The following is a 19,308-nucleotide window of genomic DNA, read 5'->3' as shown; positions in this document are numbered from 1 at the left end:
CCCCACCCCTTCCCCTTTGTCCCCCATCCTCATCTTCCCCTTCCGAGCCCCATCCCCCTTGCCCCCCTTCTCTCCTCTTCCCCTTCCAAGCCTCCTCCCCCATCCCCCATCCCCTGCCTCCTCAGCCCCCACCTCCTCCCCCGTACCCCTCCCCCTCGCCCCCTGTCCCCACCCCCATTCCCTGCCACCCTTGATTAATTAGGTATACCTCTTAATTTTTGTAAAGATAATTTTTTATTTGATTGTATTTTTTGTTAATTTTTTTAATTTATTAGGCTGATATGTGTATATATATGATGATAATGATATTGATTATTGTTGGGAGTGCTATTAGTGGCTTCATAAAGCCTTAAGTTGTTGCATGTGATCATTAATTTAGTTTAAAATTATCAATTTTCTCTATTAAATTTTTTTAAAAGTCTTGGGAGGTCCAATTTTTGAGGGAGATTCTGTCAAAATTTTTTAAAATTTATTCTTTCCCCTAAATTGTTTAAATTTAATTGTTATTGATATTGATTGTTTTTAGAAGTGCTATTAGTGGCTTTATAAAGCCTTAGGTTATTGCATGTGATCATTAATTTGGTTTAAAATTATCAATTTTTTTATTAAAATTTTCTAAAAGTCTTAGGAGGTCTAATTTTTAGGAGAGACTCTACCAAAATTTTTTAAAATTCATTTTTTCCCCTTGAATTGCTTAAATTTAGTTTTTAAGAAGGCCTCATCAGGTTGTTTACATATGGTCATTTATTTAGGAATTTATATTTTTGAAATAGTTTGAAGGTAATAACATTAGTTATATTCTTTAGGAGTTGACATATGGATCGTAGTTGGATGAATGCTAGACGAACGAGTGATGAGTATGATAATGTAATGTGTATGGTAACGGGGTGAAGGAATTTTTAGAATTTGCTACGAAAAATGCTGTTGAGAATAATGCAAGGTTCTATTGTCCTTGTGTTAATTGTAGATTAGGTGCTGCTGAAGTAAGAGAGTACTTGATTTGTGATGGGATTTGCAAGAATTATACAGTATGGATTTGGCATGGTGAACAATTGGAAAATTATAGTAACACGTCTCAATATGTGGAAATTGATAATCTGGATGATGAAATAGATATGAATGAAGATTGGTTAGAGGACATGATCCGTAATATTGGGGAAGACGCTTTTCAATGAGCACATGTGTATGATAACTTGTGTGCTAACACAGAGAAGCCTCTATACCTAGGGTGCACTAATTTTAGTTTATCTAGGTTGTTAAAACTGGTTACCTTAAAGGCAAGAGCTAGGTGGAGTGACTAAAGTTTCACTTGATTGCTAGAGTTACTTCAAATAGTGTTGTCGAAAGGCAATGTACTACCAAAATGTGGTCTTGAACAACATGGTGATCTTGAATATAGAGCAATGAAAACATATCAAAATATGGTCTTGTAAAAGCATGGACATGAGCTCAAGGATCCTACATGGATCGAGCCAAAGGTAATACTATACTTTATGAATATGTTCAATTACTAAGATTTTTTATTGATTTCTTATGATTTATTCTTATACAAAGCCATAGACAACCAGTGAAGGTGAATTTTTGTAGCCTATATGTGATGAGACATATGCTCAACATTATCACATTGGGCATAACTGAATTTACAAAAGAGGTAAATATAATAAGTCTCTTTTACAAATTATATTTTAGATGTTTGACAATTCAGATCCATTCCTTAAAGCTGAAATTGAAGACATTCGCATACGTTGGGTAACTTATTTTGGGGAGAATTTGTGAGTTTTGTAGAAAGTTTCATACAATTTAAGAAGTTTGTTAGTTTTAGACAACTTTTAAAAATATTTGTTGACACAATGTTTTGGATAGCTCAATATATAGTTTTTAGATAGTTTATAGATAACTTTGAGTTTTTAATAGTTGTTAATTTAATTTTATATTGAAAATTGAAACTAAATTGTATTGTCTGATTTGGCTGTGGTAATTTTTGTGTATAGAGTAGGGTAAATTTAAAAATACAAACATTTATTTTAAAAATAAAATACACTTTTTACAGTAGTTATTGCCATAACCAATGTAGAAATTACTATTCTACATCGATTAATTAAAAAATGGTGTAAAATAACAAATTTTCTACAGCAGTTGTGGTTCCTAACTAGTGTAGAAAGTTACTTTCTACAGTGATTGGAAGTCCAACCACTTTAAAAAGTGTTCCAGTTTTTAATTTTTTAATCATTGACCCATTTTCTACATCAGTTATGGTTAGTTGATGTAGAATATGTATTTTTTATAGTGGTTGTATAACCGATATAGAAAGTTAAACTTTCTACATCCTTTATAACAATATCGCCTATTTAACCATTGTAAAAAGTTATTTTTAACTGCTGTAAAAAGTCATTTTTATAGCAGTACTGGTTCCATCCCAAAATTTTAAACAAACAAAAGATCTAAAACATTAAAAAACAAATCAATAAACAATGTGAAAACCCAAATCTACATCTACAACCAATATTAAAAACTAAGATTTAATCTAGAACAAAAGTCAAGATCAAATCATTTTCAGAAGGTACTCAAGTCAGATAGATCAAGTATTTAAAATGCTTATTCAGTTATTTGTATGATTTTAATACAAGAAAAATAAACTTGCTCTCGTCCCCCAGGGATGACAATAATACTCACAAATTTATGTTGAAATTCATTATTTCCATTGTTACTATCTTCACCATTTGTTACTGCCTCACCAATTAGAGCAATATCAAATACTTGACACCAATCTGTAGAAAAGTCAAATTAAATAAAAAACCAGTTCACATATATTAAATGAATTAAGTATAAAAACTAAATTCTGCACATTAAAGACTTGAATAGAAAAATAAATTCCACATATCCTCAAATAATTATAGAAATGAGTAAATTGCAAAACATGCATCCAAGTTCAAATTTTGAAATCATTATAAATAGATTTTATCAAGTTCATGCTAATCAATTCAAGTAGTCATTACATTCATAGTTGTGAATATTTTGTGACAATCATCATCAGGGTGGTGCTTAGTGTTTCAGCACCTAAAAATTGGACTATTTTAGATGCCTTAATTATTGAAGTAATGTGAGCTCATCATGAATTTTTTTTTTTCAGTGGTAGAAGATGCTTTCAAACTATGAGCTGCATAAATGAAATAATGTGGGAAAACAAAGCAACATAATGTATAACAAAACAAACCCACACTTTATCATCATCAATTAATACTTCCTCCCCAAGTGTTTTGACGGCAACATGAAAAAGCACACATAAATCATTCTTTAAAGTATCAAATAAAAATTAATTACTAACACAAAGGCATATTAAGCATCAACATGAATAGATATATGCATCAAGTACTATAAAACATTGACTTGAAAATAATCACCTCCAAATCATCCTCAAGGATGCAAGTGAAATAGTTTTGCAGTTCAGATCCTCAAAAATAGGTTAAGATTTCCTACCAATCAAGTGAGTTCTGTGAAGAAAAAAGGGGAAAATGAGTAGTGAGTAGGAATTTTAGATAAAAATGCAGAAAGGAAAGACTAATTTTGTATTACTATTTTTTACTTTTGCCAGAAAAGGTTAATAAGAATGATATACAGAATTAAGATATTACATTGAAATGGCCTTAGTTTGGTTTCAGTTTTCCAGCCAAACTTTGAGAAAAGTAGACTTTCCAAATCCATTTGTTCCAACCAAACCTAGAACTTGACTTGGCCTTGGTACTAGCAACCTGTCATTTTAATTTTAGCAAGTTGCAAGCCAAAGAAAATAGACAGTCACAAATTCTACGGGAAAAATAATTAATTGACTCACTTATGTAATTTAAAAGTGTTAAGACCATATATGCGAGTGCTGTCTTTGTCTAGGTCCTTTGGTAGGTTGATAATCCAGATGGCTTCTTATAGACATTTCTATAGCAAGGGATGATCTTGTCACGTAAACTCAACATTTATAATCTCAAATGGAATAAAGATGAGGATAAGATTGAAAATGGTAAAAATGCAACTGTCCCTTAGCACAAAATACCGCACCAATGAATAGTTCTTTGGATAAGTAAGCAAGTTTAGATTTGTCAAGTAACTTCAATAAACATTCTACTTGCATACACATGGTTGGTCACAATATACCCAAGAAGATACATAAAAATTGAACTAACAAACAAACTCTCCACTTTATACAAAATGGTAAAAGAAACTTACTATCCATGAATGTACAGCCTGATCCCCCAAGAACCCTTAAAGCATATTAGATAATTCCAAGTAAAACCCCAGGAATATATGGATTATAAAAGCTCTCTCCCATGTGAAAGAAGATTATATCATGCCTTAATAGTAAAAAAATGTCAAAATAACTTTTTCAAGCAAAGACTACATCTGCAAATACTACAACCGTTGCACAATATATTCAACCCAATATGTTACCACACCAAACTTACATCAGTAATTGAATGTGATTGAGATGGTTCAAAATGATTTTTTTCCTAAAGTTTTAGTGCTTATGGTAAATCCTGAGAATTTATAAAGCATTTAATGAGTCCTCTAACATACAAAAGTTAAATTTTGAAGTTTTAATGTTATTTAATAATATAAGGAAAACTAAATGGCTAATAATAGATCAGAAAATCTCAAAAGGTAAATTTCAATCTTATTTGTGCAAATGATCAAACCTCAATTATAATCTTATAAGAAAACAGTACAAGATCAGAACCTATAAGGCATTCAATTAATGGACTAATAAGCATTTGAATTGCTAGATTTTGCAGCAACTTTAAGGAAAAATAATCAAGCATAAAAAAGGTACTAGTAAAAAATTACCATGAAGAGTATAAAATTTTGCAAAATCTTACCTGCATTTAATTTCAAGGAACTCACACATCGAAACTAAACTTTCAATCGAGCTTGAACCCTCTTCTTGATTATATACAACATTCTCACATACTCACACAACAACAAAGATCAAGTCAGTACAAGAAATTAAGTCCTTTTGTTATTACTAAACATTAACCACTGTCATAGTTTTGTCAGAAGGAAATTACACAAAAAATATGTAGAAAAAGATAACAGAAAGGAGAAGTTCTAGAGGGAAGAGAATAACAAAAAGAAAGTCCAAATCACCATAATCACACCCTCAATCATTGCATGTCAGGCTTTTATTGCTTTCGTGCCTCTTGTAACTTCCACGTGAGAGTCCTTGCACGAGTACTACGATGCACCCCATTCTCATTTATGTGACTCTATATGCAACTTGCAAAGGCCATGTCACTATCCTGCTCATTGGCCACATCACTGTTCTGATCCTTCTCATGCTGTGTTGACGTGGTTATCGTCACAAACATCTTCTTCCATCAACTCTATGACTTTGTATTCTCTTTCTTCATTCTTACATAGAAATCTTCAATCTTCCATACTAAAAACAACATTTCATGGCTTAGCATTTTCCCTTTTGGTGATAGCTTCCATGGAACCCTCTCAATCTCTAACATCAAAGCCCCTATGGTGGTCATGATTTTGAGCCTAAGCATAGGCCATCTCATTTCCATGATAGAGTTCGCAAAACTACTTGTCGTTCATAATCTCGCCTTTGCCTTCATCAACCCCATCGATGGCCCTCCTTCTAAGCCCCAAAGAACCATCTTCCTCTACTTTCCACCTTCCATTACTTATGCCTTTCTTCCTCCAATTTTACTTTCTGACCTACCTAACACCACTAAGATAGAAATGATCAACTCCTTCATCATTGTTCGCTCCCTTTATTCTCTCCATGACTACTTCGGCTTGCTCTCGACATCTCATGGCCTTGCTAAAGTCCTTGATGACCTCTTTGGCATCGACAAATTTGATGACTCCCTAGAATATTGTGTCTTTCCTTACTTCTTCCATTTTAGTTGAAGATGAGATTTGAATCTGATTGAGGTGGCAAGATAAAGAGAAATCGAGGAAAAAGAATCCCATTTTGAGTTTAAAAAATGTTGTAGAGGATTAAATGATTGAACAGATCTGATGATATTATTTCAAAATTGGAAATTTGCATAAGTATGGGAATAACGATAGACATGGAGAAAAGTTACCAGGCTTCTCTTCATTTCCTCTCTAATTCTCATATTAATATTGAATGCTAATTGACATAAGGAGTAGAGAGGAAATGAAGATATGGGAAAATGGAGACAACAACAACAATAACAACAACAACAACAATAACAAGAAGCCTTTATTCCACTAGGTGGGGTCAGCTACATGGATTGTAAGACGTCATTATGCTCTATTATTTACCAAGTTTTTAGAAACATTATTAATTAAGAGATCGCATTCAACAACTTTCAAGAATATTCTCTTAGGTCTTCTTTTACCCCTCTTAACAGGGCTCAAAGTTTATGTTCCACTCTTTTCACTGGTGCCTCTCGTTGTCTTCTTTATTCATGCCCAAACCATCTCAAATGAATTTTTTATCATTTTTTCCTCAATAGGTGTTACCCTTACTTTTTTGTGTACGTGCTCATTTTAAATTTTATCTTTATGTGTATGTTCGCACATCCATCATAATATTCTCATCTCTGTTACTCCAACTTTATGCTCTTGCGCTCTCATTAGAACCCAACATTTACTACTATATAACACAGCTAATCTAATAGTAATACTATAAAACTTTTCTATAAGTTTATTAGGCACCTTACGGTCATAAATATCTCCTTTAGCTTTTCTCCAATTAAACCACCCAGCTTAAATCTTATGTAAAGTATCTCCACTAATTTTTCCATCATTTTGAATAATGGCTCCTAAGTATCTAAACTTTTCTACTTGAGGTATAATTTGATCTCTCAATTCCACTTCTAAATTACTGTTGACTAGTCTCTTACCAAATTTACAATATAAATATTCCATCTTATTTCTACTCAAACGAAAACCTTTTGACTCTAATGTCTTCCTCCATAACTCAAGTTTACAATTAATTTCTTCTTTTTTCTCCGCTATAAGAACTCTATCATCCATGAAGAGTACATATTTGAGAATTTTCCCTTGAATATGTTCCGTTAAAACATTTAGGACCAAGTTAAATAGATAAGGATTCAAAGATAAACCCTGATATAGTTCAATTTTTATAGGAAAGTCTTTTATTTGACCACTAGACATTCTTATACTAGTTTTTACCCCCTCATACATATCTTGTATAACTTTAATATTAGCAATCCATACTCCCTTCTTTTCTAAGGCTTTCCAAAGCACTTCTCTTAGTATACGGTCATAAGCTTTTTCCAAATCAATAAAAATTATGTGTAAATATTTATCTTGGTAACTATACTTTTCCATTAATCCCCTTAGTAGATAAATTGCCTTTGTAGTCGAACTATCTGGCATAAAACCAAACTGATTCTCAGAAGTACTTGTCTTCAATCTCAACCTATGCTCAATTACTTTTTCCTACAATTTCATTGTGTGGCTCATGAGGTTAATCCCTCTATAGTTAGTACAATTCTAAATATCCCTTTTATTTTTATAAATAGGAATTAATGTTCTTCTCCTTTAGTCGTTAGGAATTTTCTTGGACCGTAAAATCAAGTACATAACTTAGTTAACCATCTTACCCCTTCTTCACCTAAACATTTTCACATTTCAATAGATATACAATCAAGTTTGTTGGCTCTACCATTTTCCATTTTCTTAAGAGCTTCCTTTACCTCCATATCACGTATTATTTGATATAATGACAAATTTTGTTCTCTTTCATGAGTTACTAAATACTCCAACTTACTAGACATACCCTCTCTATCAGTGAAAAGTTTGAAAAAGTAAGTCTCCCATTTGTTTTTAATTTCATCATTTGTAACTAAAATTCTTCCCTCTTCATCCTTTATACACCTTACCTATTCTAGATCTCTTGATTTTCTTTCATTACTCTTAGTAATCTTATAAATGTTTTGTTCTCCTTCCTTTATCGCAAGGCTCTTATAAAATTCTTCAAAAGCTTTAGAACGAGCTTCACTCACAGTTCTCTTACTTTCCTTCTTAGCCATACAACACCTTTCTCAATTTTTCTCATTGTTATACAAATGTATGGCTTTAAAATAGTCCTTCTTATGTTTGATTTTGTCCTGTACGCTATTATTCTACCACCAAGACTCCTTATCTTTTAGACTAAAACCTTTTGATTCTCCCAAAACTACTTTTGCAACCTCCCTTATTTTTTTAGTCATATCCTCCCACAAGATGTTAGTACTTCCTTGAGATTCTCAAATTCCTTTGTCCAAAAAATTTCACTTGAAAATATCCTCCTTTTCACCTTTTAATTGTCAATACCTAATCCTTGGTGTTACTACTTGTTGATATTTTTGAGTTTTACTCATTATATACATCAAGGACAAGGACCCTATGTTTTGTCATTATAACATCCTCGAGAATCACCTTGCAATTTTTACAGAGTCTTCTATCTATGTTCCTAATCAAAAGAAAATTAATCTGTGACCTTGAGGCTCCACTTTTGTAAGTGATGAGATGTTCATCTCTCTTCTTGAGATAAGCATTGGTAATTTTAAAATCATACACCAATGAGAAATCAAGAAGAGTTTGTCCTTCATTGTTTGGCTTTCTAAAACCAAAACCATCATATACTCTTACAAACTGACCAGCCTCCCTCCCGACATGACCATTAAAGTCTCCTCCAATAAAAATCTTTTTACTTTATAGTATGTGTTAAATCAACCCCTCCAAGTCCTCCTAAAATAATTCCTTAAAGTATCAAATATATATACTAACTTCTAGACATGAATGCAACAAACAAAATAATCCAACACAATAATCACACATACTAGGCTTGGAATAGTTGAAACTAGTACAAAATTGTAATATCCACCTTGACATTACCATGACGACATGCTTACACACCGTTATGATAACCATAATTAATTAAAATCCCAAGAAAAAGTTATCACAACCTAAAGATTTAAAAGTAATTAGTTTAAAATCATGGGATCCCAAGAAAACCCTTTTTAAAAATATTGTTTGAGATCAAACCATAGTTTAAAATCAATCAACCACATTAACGAAAGCATGGAAATCAAACAGTACTTGAAAATAAGCTAATGCAATTGGAAATTTTCCAAAAATCTTGCCCATCTGCTATGGCACAGGCCACAACCGTTACTACAAATGGCACAAAAGGATGATTCTCTTGGAGGGCATTTGCATTGTTGCGTAATTGCTATGCGCTGTGATGCCCACCAACTGTCATGACAGCAGATTGCTATCATGACAATACTCTAAATTTCTAGAGTGTATTGTTTTGCCATCTGATATTTAATTTAAGTGGTTCAAGTGTCCACAAGAAGCTCTTCGCTAGTCTCACACTTAAATAATCATCTATTAAAAAGATGGACACTCGAACTTAAAATGATTTTTTCACCTTAAACTTTCAAAGATGTCCAAAACATACTACCAATTGCCATTAGCTCTAAAATTATTTTGACCACCTCAAATGGACCACATGCAACATGACAAGTTAATCATATCACACAAATAAGTATTCATATGTAAAATAACCATCAAACTCTTAATTTATAACAACACAAAGGGGGTGGATAAAACTTAACACAATTATCATTTTAGTCATTTTAACACATAAATCATTTCAAATATATCATTTGTAATTGTATCTTGGCCAAGCACACTCATTTAATCACAATAACATCAATCTTGGTCTAAAATATGGTCACTTCACATATTCTTATACAAGTAATAATAAAACAATGTCATGTTCCTAAGTTGGCATAATATTTTAACACATACATTGTAAAACCAAAAAGAGAAAAGGGAAGAGCTATATAATAATGCTCTTCACTCTTCAATCACCCCTTCCTTCACCTTGCCCCTACTAGAGCGCTCATGTGTAAAATATAACTATAGGGCAAGAGAGATATCTCAGTAATAGAATAATTCATTACTGTTAATTAACATGCACAACCATAAGGGAGTAAAGGTTTTATACACCAAAACATACTTTTAACATAGTTCAAGATAGCCTTTTTCATTTCTACTTACATTCAACAATTCCTTTTCATAAATGAGTCATTTACCACTAACATGATCGTTCTACCATTTCAGCCTCCATATCACCTCGACTGAAACCATAGACTCTTAAACCAAGTGTACATTTCACAATATGCAAGGTTATCAAATCTCAAGTATAAATTAACATATATACTCACAAACAGTTAAGTAATATAATTAAATAGTTAAATTATTTCATTACCTTAACCCTTTGTCACACAAAAGGGTTACTATAGTTCAACATTAGCTCCACATGTTTTATATACATGACAAAGCTCGAGAAACACAATCAAGTGACAATTGTCAATTATCACTCTAGATAAACCTTAAATTCTTTTTATTTAAAGTACCCACCATACTTAAATTCCTTATCTAACAATATCAATCATTCTAAAACACTCTAATTATCCTATTAAACATCCTAACATACCAAATTCATCATTCATTTCCCTAAATTATCTCAAAACTTTTAATTTATGCTTAAGGTTCGTCTAAACCCTCAACAAAAATTTCAAATCACCATAAAACTCATAAACCTAAGGTTAGAGACTTGATTTAATCCCCCCAAGACCTTAAATAAGCTAATAGGTTTAGTCTAAACTTAAGGAAACTAAGGTCAAAGCCCCTATTGCCCAAAAAGTTAGAATTTTTGCATAAAGAAGGAAGAGAGAGAATGTGAAACTTACTCAATGATGATTCAAGTTTCAAATGCTTTAATGTGGTATGAGGATCTGTCCTAACAGTAAACAAGTTCCCTTCATCTCTTCCTGTCGATATGTCTCTTTCTTTCTCTAATTTTGTGATCTGATGCATATAAATTTTGCATGCATGTCGTGATACATTAGCATATCTACTGTGGCATGTGGCACAGAGAGTCCCTTATCAATTTAAAGCTTCCTTCATTCCATGGCCCGCTCAAACTTCAACCTAGCCTTCTTCTAAGGCAGTCCAAGTATCCAAAAACTATATTAGTCTCCTATAAATGTCATTAATCAATAATATATCTAAATAACTAAAATACCCTTATAAATATTGTTAATTCCTAACTTGAAAACTTAGGATGTTACAGAAGGATGTTGATGATCTGAAACAGGGAAGGAAGAGAAAGACCACGAGCTTAGTGGAGTAATGACAGACTAAGCTTTGGCATGCTCTCACGTCAGCAATGCTAAAGATAGAAGAAGGAGGAGCAGATGAAGAAGACAAAATATGAGAGAAATGAGAGGATCCAAAAATTTCTCTAGAACCCAAAATGCTAGTTCTTGTGAAAGAAAGAATCAAAAAAGAAAGGAGAAAAATATGGTGGAGGCAAGGGCAATTTGTTAATTTTAGGAAGCTAAAATTAAAAAATAAAGCTCCCTTTGATGCCTCTTTTAGATTTAAACCCTAGACCTTTTAGTTACATGATTGCACAATCTCCATCAGACTAGCTCTTGCTCTTGTTAACTTTGTTCCAAAATTAATAAAAATACATTTAAAACATAGTATCATATATTTTAATTTTATTAAAATTCTAGGATTATTACATACACATTAAAATATAATCAAAGTACACTGACCAAAGAGATAGAAGGAATTTTTGGCCAATCATTTGAGCATTCAGAAATGGATCTAATGATTGATATAAGTAGAGATGAAATGTGTAACATTCAAAAACATTAAATCTAGAATAAATTGATTAGTTAAGGAATAAATTATTTAAAAAATTATTGATTAATTTAATTATATTTTTGGGTTGCTAATTGGCTTTTTAGGTCATATTTGGCTCTAAATTGAGTTAGAATGAAAGTTGGATTGAATCAGGTGGCATTAGGGGAGCAAAAATGACATTTTGCTAATTACATCATGAGCCGTGGCTTATGTATCGTGCATTGCGGTGCAAGCACAGCACATAATGCATGACACAGTACAGATAGCTTAAAATATGAAAATCATTAGGAAAAGGCAGTTTTATGGGGGAAAGACCTAGGACACGAAGAGGAAGGCTTTGGGCATTACTAGGGCTTTATTTTAGGAGGATTTTAAAGTTAAATTGGCCGTTCAAATTCTTGAGTAAGTTCTGCACCCTTCTCCTCTACTTTTTCATCTCATTTTCCATGGAATTTAGATGTGGGAGAATTTGCTCTAAATGGATTAAGCTATGGGTCTTTTTTATAAGTATTTCAATTAACTCTAAAGGTTTGATTTAAGTTTCTTAACCTTGGATGAGTAGTAATATGAAGCTTATTAGTTGTTTGGTGTAAATTGGATCAAGCCCTAGCTTGATTATGGGGTTTTAAAGTGAGACAAGTTGAGATATTAAGTGTTATATCATGATAGAATTAGAGGGAGGCTTAGGAGGAATATGTGGACAAAATTTAATATTGACAAGCCTCTTTGTTGAGAATATGAGTGAGAAGTGGGAGAACTAAGATGTTATTGGTAGCCAGTAGTGCTTATGTTAATTGAAAATTAATATATAGTACTTGCTGTTACAAATTGTGGTGTGAGAAAACTTGCTTTGACACAAGAAGAGATTTAGTACCACGGGTAACCCTTTTTAGTAACAAAAGGGTTGAGGTAATTAGATAATTTGCATTATTTATTACCTTGTTTAAGTTATTTTTAGGTTGTTTTTTTATTATTTGTTATGTATATATGTATAAATTTTGTAAAAGTTAACTATTTTAGAAAATGAGTAGAGTATTGATTTATAAAATGTCATGTTTTTGAAGTAAATTGTAAGATTCATTATATTAGTTTAGAAAGTAGTTTTTGCATGGCCAACTAGAGATATGTAGTGAAATGTGGCATATAAAAGGGTGGGAGGTTACCTTAGTAGAGTTAGTAAAGATTAAGCCTATATGGAACTGTTGGCACCTCGAGACACCGAGTACAGCTCATATCTTTCCTTAATGCCCAAAAAAAGGGTGTGGTGTTGGAGACTTTCTTCCTTAGTACCCAAAAGGGTACAGAGTTGGAAACTACGCTCCTTAGCATACACAGGATGTAGTGTTGGAGTAACAACACCCCAATTACTTATAACAGGGGAAACTAATAGCCAGAAGTGGTTTTGAACACCTGGGTCGGGTATCCCTACCATAGATGATGAGCTTGGAGACCATACATGTGGTTTGGTTTTGTGAAATAGCCTACTGGTTCGATTAGGAGCATTAGAGGACCGGGTGATTAGTGATCATGCATTTAAATTATGGTGATTGTATATGATGTGTTTATTATGCATATTTTGAAACTTCTCTATAACTTGGCATGTTAGTCGATATTGTAGATTATCTTAGTTATTGAGATTTTTATCTTACCCCTTGTTATCATTTTGTAGGTTTTGCCGTTAAGTTTGAGCAAGGGAAGGAATCGGGCAAGGTTTAACATTTGAAAACTTTAAATCTGGAAAAAATTGACTAATTAAGAGATAAATTAGTTAAAAAGATGATTAATTAATTTAAATATATTTTTGGGTTGCTAATTGGCTTTTTGGGTCATATTTGGCTTTAAATTGAGTTAGGATGGAAGTTGGTTCAAATCGAGTGGCATTGAGGGGAGCAAAATTGACATTTTACACACTACGTCATGAGCTGCAACTTGTGTGGCGTGCGTTACGGCGCACAACATAGCAGACAACATAAAATTTTGAAAATCATCAAAAAATGACAGTTTTTGTGGGATAAGACCTAGGACACAAAAAGAAAAGCTTTGGGCACTACTAGGGCATCATTTTAGGAGGATTTTAAACATAAACTAGGCATTCAAACTCTTGAGTAAGTTTCCTGCCCTTTCCTCTACTTTTCATCTCATTTTCCATGGGATTTGGAAGTGAGAGAATTTACTCTGAATGGATTAAGCTATGAGTTTATGTTTTAAAGGCTTTTATTGACTCTAAAGGATTTATTTAAGTTTCTTAACCTTGGATAAGTGGTAATATGAAGTTAAATTATTGTTTGGTGAAAATTAAATCAAGCCTTAGCTTGATTTTAGGGTTTTGAGGTGCGACAAGTTGAGATGTCAAGTGTTATGTTGTGATAAAGTTAAAGAGAGGCTTAAAGGCATTGTGTGAGAAAATTGTTATGTTGACAAGTTTATTTATTGAGAATATGAGTGAGAAGTGGGAGAATAGGGATGTTATGGATAGCTAATAGTGTTGGTGTTAATTGAAAATTGACATATAGTACTTGTTGATGTAGATTGTGGTGTGGGAAAGCTTTTCTTGACACAAGAAGAGATTTAGTGCCACGAGTAACCCATTTAGTAATAAAAGGGTAGAGGTAACTAGATAATTTGCATTATTTATTACCTTGTATAAGTTATTTTCAAGTTGTTCTTGCATGATTTGTTATGTATATATGTATGAATTTTGTAAAAGTAAACTATTTTAAAAAATAAATGGAGTATTGATTTGTCAAACTCCATATTTTTAAAGTAAGCAGTAAGATTTGTTATATTTGTTTATAAAGTGGTTTATGCATGGTCAAATGAAAATATGTAGTGAAATATGGCGTATTAGAGGGTGGCAGGTCACCCTAGTGGAGTAGTGAAGATTAAGTCCATATGGTACTGCTGGTACCTCAGGACACCAGGTGCAACTCATATTTCTCCTTAGAGCCTAAAAAAGGGTGCAGTGTTGGATACTTAATCTCCTTAGTACCCAAAAGGGTGTGAAGTTGGAGACTATGCTCCTTAGCATCTGTAGGATGCAGTATTGGAGTAACAACATCCCAATTACTTGTAATAGGAGGAACTAGTAGCCCAGAAGTGGTTTAGGATGCCTTAGCCAGGTAGTCGTATCATGAATGGTGAGCTTAGGGACCATACATGTGGTTTGGTTCTATGAAATTGCTTACCAATTCGGTCAGGAGTACTAAAGGATCGGATGGTTAGTGATCATTTATGTAAATTGTGGTGATTTTATATGATGCGTTCATTTCACTTATTTTAAGGCTTGCTTGTAACTTGGCATCTTAATGAATAATGTAGATTATCTTAGTTATTGAGATTTTTATCTCACCTTGTGGTTATCATTTTACAGGTTCTACCGCTAAGACTGAGCAAGGGAAGGAATTAGGCAAGGATGAATAGATTTGCTACATCACAAATAGTAATGCTCACCTTTGATTTGAGTGGTGTAGATAAAGTTGTTATATGATATTATGTGTTACCAATGAGTAATGCATATCATTTTGATTAGTTGCTCTTGTTTCATACTATGTTATATTATATTTTAGCGTAATATTGTATATGATATGAATATGTGATGATTTTAATGGTGATGGGCTAAAATACTAATACAAGTGTAAGGAATGTTTTATATATATAGTGACAATGTATATGTGGTGTATTATGTGGCAATAGAGGCCAAATAGTGTAAGTGGTGTTGATTTTGTATTTTGGCCATATTGGGTGAAATTGTCATTAAGTGGCTAAATTTTGTGTTTGGTATACTTTTGTGTGTTTGAATGCTCTATCAGGTGTATTTTAGTCCATTGGACTTAGTTGAAGCCTTAAAATAGGTTAATGGTATAAGTTCAAGCCTCAAAATGGGTTAATGCTCCATTTGAGTGTCTAAAATTATCATACAGTGTCGGATCATAATGAAAATTATACCATTAGTTAGCTTATTGAATAAGCTTCGCATGGTGCTTGAATCATTCCAATTGGACATTGAATGCGAAAATGGCACGTGTTTGAAGTTTTTCCTAAAAAGCTATCACATGAGCACTACAGTGCATTACATGCAAGCAATAGCACAGTACAGTAGCCAAATTGGCCTCTTTATGCCACATGCCATAGGTCATAGACCACGAGCCGTGGTGTATGTACCGAAACACTTAAAAATGACATTTTTGGCCTTATTTTCAAGTGTTTTGCTTCCTAAAACTTTTTCATGCTTCTAATATCTTTATAAATCATTAAGTTTAAGCTCAAACTACTTATTTGAAGGTTTTCATAGGATTCTAAATATTCTAAAATTATTTCTAAAAGATTATTAGTTTTAACCCTTCTGCATTTAATGTGAGCTTAGGAGCAATCCTTACTCCTAATTATCATTATTGTTGTGATTTTATGGTGAATGTTGGTAATGTCAAGGCAAACGTTACAAAATGGAGAGAACCTAAGTCTAACAGAATGAGGGAACGAAAAAGCATGGGAAATTGCAGCAAAGAAGGGTCATAAATGGATAAATCAAATGCAGTTAATTGTGCTCCCGTGTAATTACCAATTTGGGAGACTGCACTTTGTACATGTGCAAAATGGATGACCCAGACTATAATTGGCATAAAGGGATACTCCCTCTGTCACTACATATAAAATGTTCTTAACTGAATCATGCAAACCAATAAAAGTTGGTTATTTAATTAAAATCATAGCAACATCCTAATTTTGCCCTTAATTATTGTAAATAAAATATAAATATTTTTTCCTAAAGTAAATTAATGAAGGTAATTATCTTTTTTTCTTTTCAATTTAATAAGGGTATATCAGTGACCCCGATTTTGCTTCTTAAATACATGGAAGGAGAATGATAAAGGGGTTTAGTGAATGAATTGTCATTTTGCTCATTTGATGGAACATAATTAACTTTTAGTTGTTCTATAAGAACTTGATCACGAACATAATGATTGCCAATTTCAATATGCTTTGTTCGAGCATGATAAACTATATTTTCTCCCAGTGCAGCTGCACTGATATTATCACACTATATCACTAGTGTTCTGACTTTAGGAATCCATAATTCAAATAACGAGGAATTGAGCCACATAATCTCAACAGTTGTGTTAGCTAGAATTCTATACTTTGATTCAGTACTTGAATGAGCTACAATACTTTGTTTCTTTGAACACTAAGATACTAATGAATTTCCAAGATACACACAATATCCAGTCATAAATCTTCTATCCGTTAGACATGCTGCCCAATTTGCATCAGAGCATGTAGTCATCTATAAGTTAGTAGAAGGAGCAATAAATGTACATATACAAGCTATGCCTTTGAGTTATCTAAATATACATTTGATTCCTTTCCAATGAGCTAATAGAGGCATGCTTAGGTATTGACTCAAGCAATTGACTACAAAAGAAATGTCTGGCCGAGTGTTGGTAAGATACTATAAAGCACCAAGTGCACTTCTATATGTAGTGATATCTTGAAGTAAAATGCCTTCATCAACTCCTATAATTTTGCCTCCAACCATAGGAGTATCATAAGGATCAATATATAACATTTTGTACTTTTTCAACAAATCTTTAAGATATTTTCCTTGGTGAATGAAAATGCTAGAATTATCTCGAATAATTTCAAATCCCAAAAAATAAAGAAGATCACCAAGATCTTTCAATGCAAACATATCATTTAACTTCCTGATAACATTTTGAACTTCATTGATGTTGCTACTAGTTACCAGGATGTCATCCACATATATTAGGATGACAATGATGTGTGTTGAAGCTCTCAGGACAAAAAGAGAGTTGTCACTCTTAGTGTTATAAAAACCCCAACTGGTTAATCGTCCATAAAGTCTCTTAAACCAAGCACAAGGTGCTTGTCTCAAGCCATATAAGGCTTTTTAAAGTTTGCATATATAATGAGGTTAAGTAGCTTCTTCAAAACAGGTTGGTTGTGTCATAAAAACATCCTTATGTAGGAATCTATTTAAAAATGCATTATTAATGTCCAATTGCTTTAATGGCCAGTGAAGAGTTACATCTAAGGATAAAATAACTCTGATTATTGAAAGTCTAGCAACTAGACTGAAGGTAGCCCTAAAATTAACCCTTGTATCTTGTTGAAATCCCTTCGCAACTGGCCTAGCTTTATATTTGTCCATTGCACCATCAGCAAGAAACTTGGTTCTAAAAATCCATTTGCAATTAATGACTTTCTGATTTATATAAGGTACCAGATCCTAAGTGTGATTTGTTATCAATGCATCACACTCCTTATTTATAACTTCTCTCTAGTGTGGTATTGACAAAGCTTTTGTCACACTTGTAGGTTCAGAAATTACATTAGAGGTTACAGAGACAATACCAATTAAGGGATGTTTGGGCTTAAAGATTCCACTTTTTGATTTGGTTACCATTTGATATATGTTTGTTGCTGTGTTATCTTGGTTCATGACAACATGTTCTTTAACATTAGTATTATTATTTGATGCCAACTGATGATCAACACTTTGAGGTAAGGTAGTCACATGAAAATTAGGATTGGATTCACCTCATAGAAGTGATGTTGATAATTTTTCTTCATTTAAAGTACCGCTATTGCTAAGATTGTTTGAGGATGAATTTTATGGTGCAACACTATGTTAAGGAAATTGAAATTGTTGCATATATAATGGAAACAAGTCTAATTCTTGCTTTATGACAATAGATTCTTGAGTTATGTGTAGAAAACCATAACAAAAAGGATACTCATCTTCATTGAAAACTACATAGTGTGATATAAAAATCCTTCCATTTGAGTTAAGGCATTCGAATCCTTTATGTTGTCTACTATATCTAATGAACATACACTTTGTTGAATGAAAAGCAAGTTTGTGTTGATTATAAGCTCAAAGATAGGGATAGCATGCACAGCTAAAGGCCTTCAAATTTTTATAATCTAGTTACTTTTTTAGTAGCACCTTGTAAGGACTTTCACTTGCAAGGACATTAGTGGGAAGGGAATTAATAATAAATATAGCAGTTTAGAAAGCTTCTTACCAATAATACAATGGCATGCTTGCTTATGCCAGCATAGATAATCCCCTTTCAACAATATGCCTATGCTTTCTTTTAGGTCTACCATTTTGTGCATATGTTTAAGGACAAGATATTCAATAATGTATTCCTGAAGCAACAAAAATCTCTTGTAAGGCTTTATACTCTACTTCTCTATCACATTGAAATTGATTTATCTTTCTATCAAATTGATTCTCAATAAGATTCTTAAATTGAATAAAGATAGATTTTACTTCAGCTTTACTTCTCAATGGGTATATCCAGTTATATATGCTAAAATCATAAATAAAATGTACATAGTATCTGAAACCATTGGCTGAACTCATAGGTGTAGGAACCCATACTTCTGAATGTATCAAATCTAAAGGAAACAAAGCTCTTGAAGGAGAATTAGTAAATGGAAAGTTATGAGATTTCCCATATTAGCAAGCTTGACAAGACAGAGGTGTAGTGTTACTGATGTCAACATTACAATCATGTAGTACTTTAGAAAAAATTGCAAATGAAGAGTGTCTTAATCGAATATGCCACTTATAAGTTC

This window comes from Prosopis cineraria, unplaced genomic scaffold, assembly GCF_029017545.1.
Source record: "Prosopis cineraria cultivar Desert tree isolate PC_DT_omini unplaced genomic scaffold, ASM2901754v1 PC2, whole genome shotgun sequence".
Classification (NCBI taxonomy): Eukaryota; Viridiplantae; Streptophyta; class Magnoliopsida; order Fabales; family Fabaceae; genus Prosopis; species Prosopis cineraria.
Note: the sequence above shows the minus strand (reverse complement) of the source record.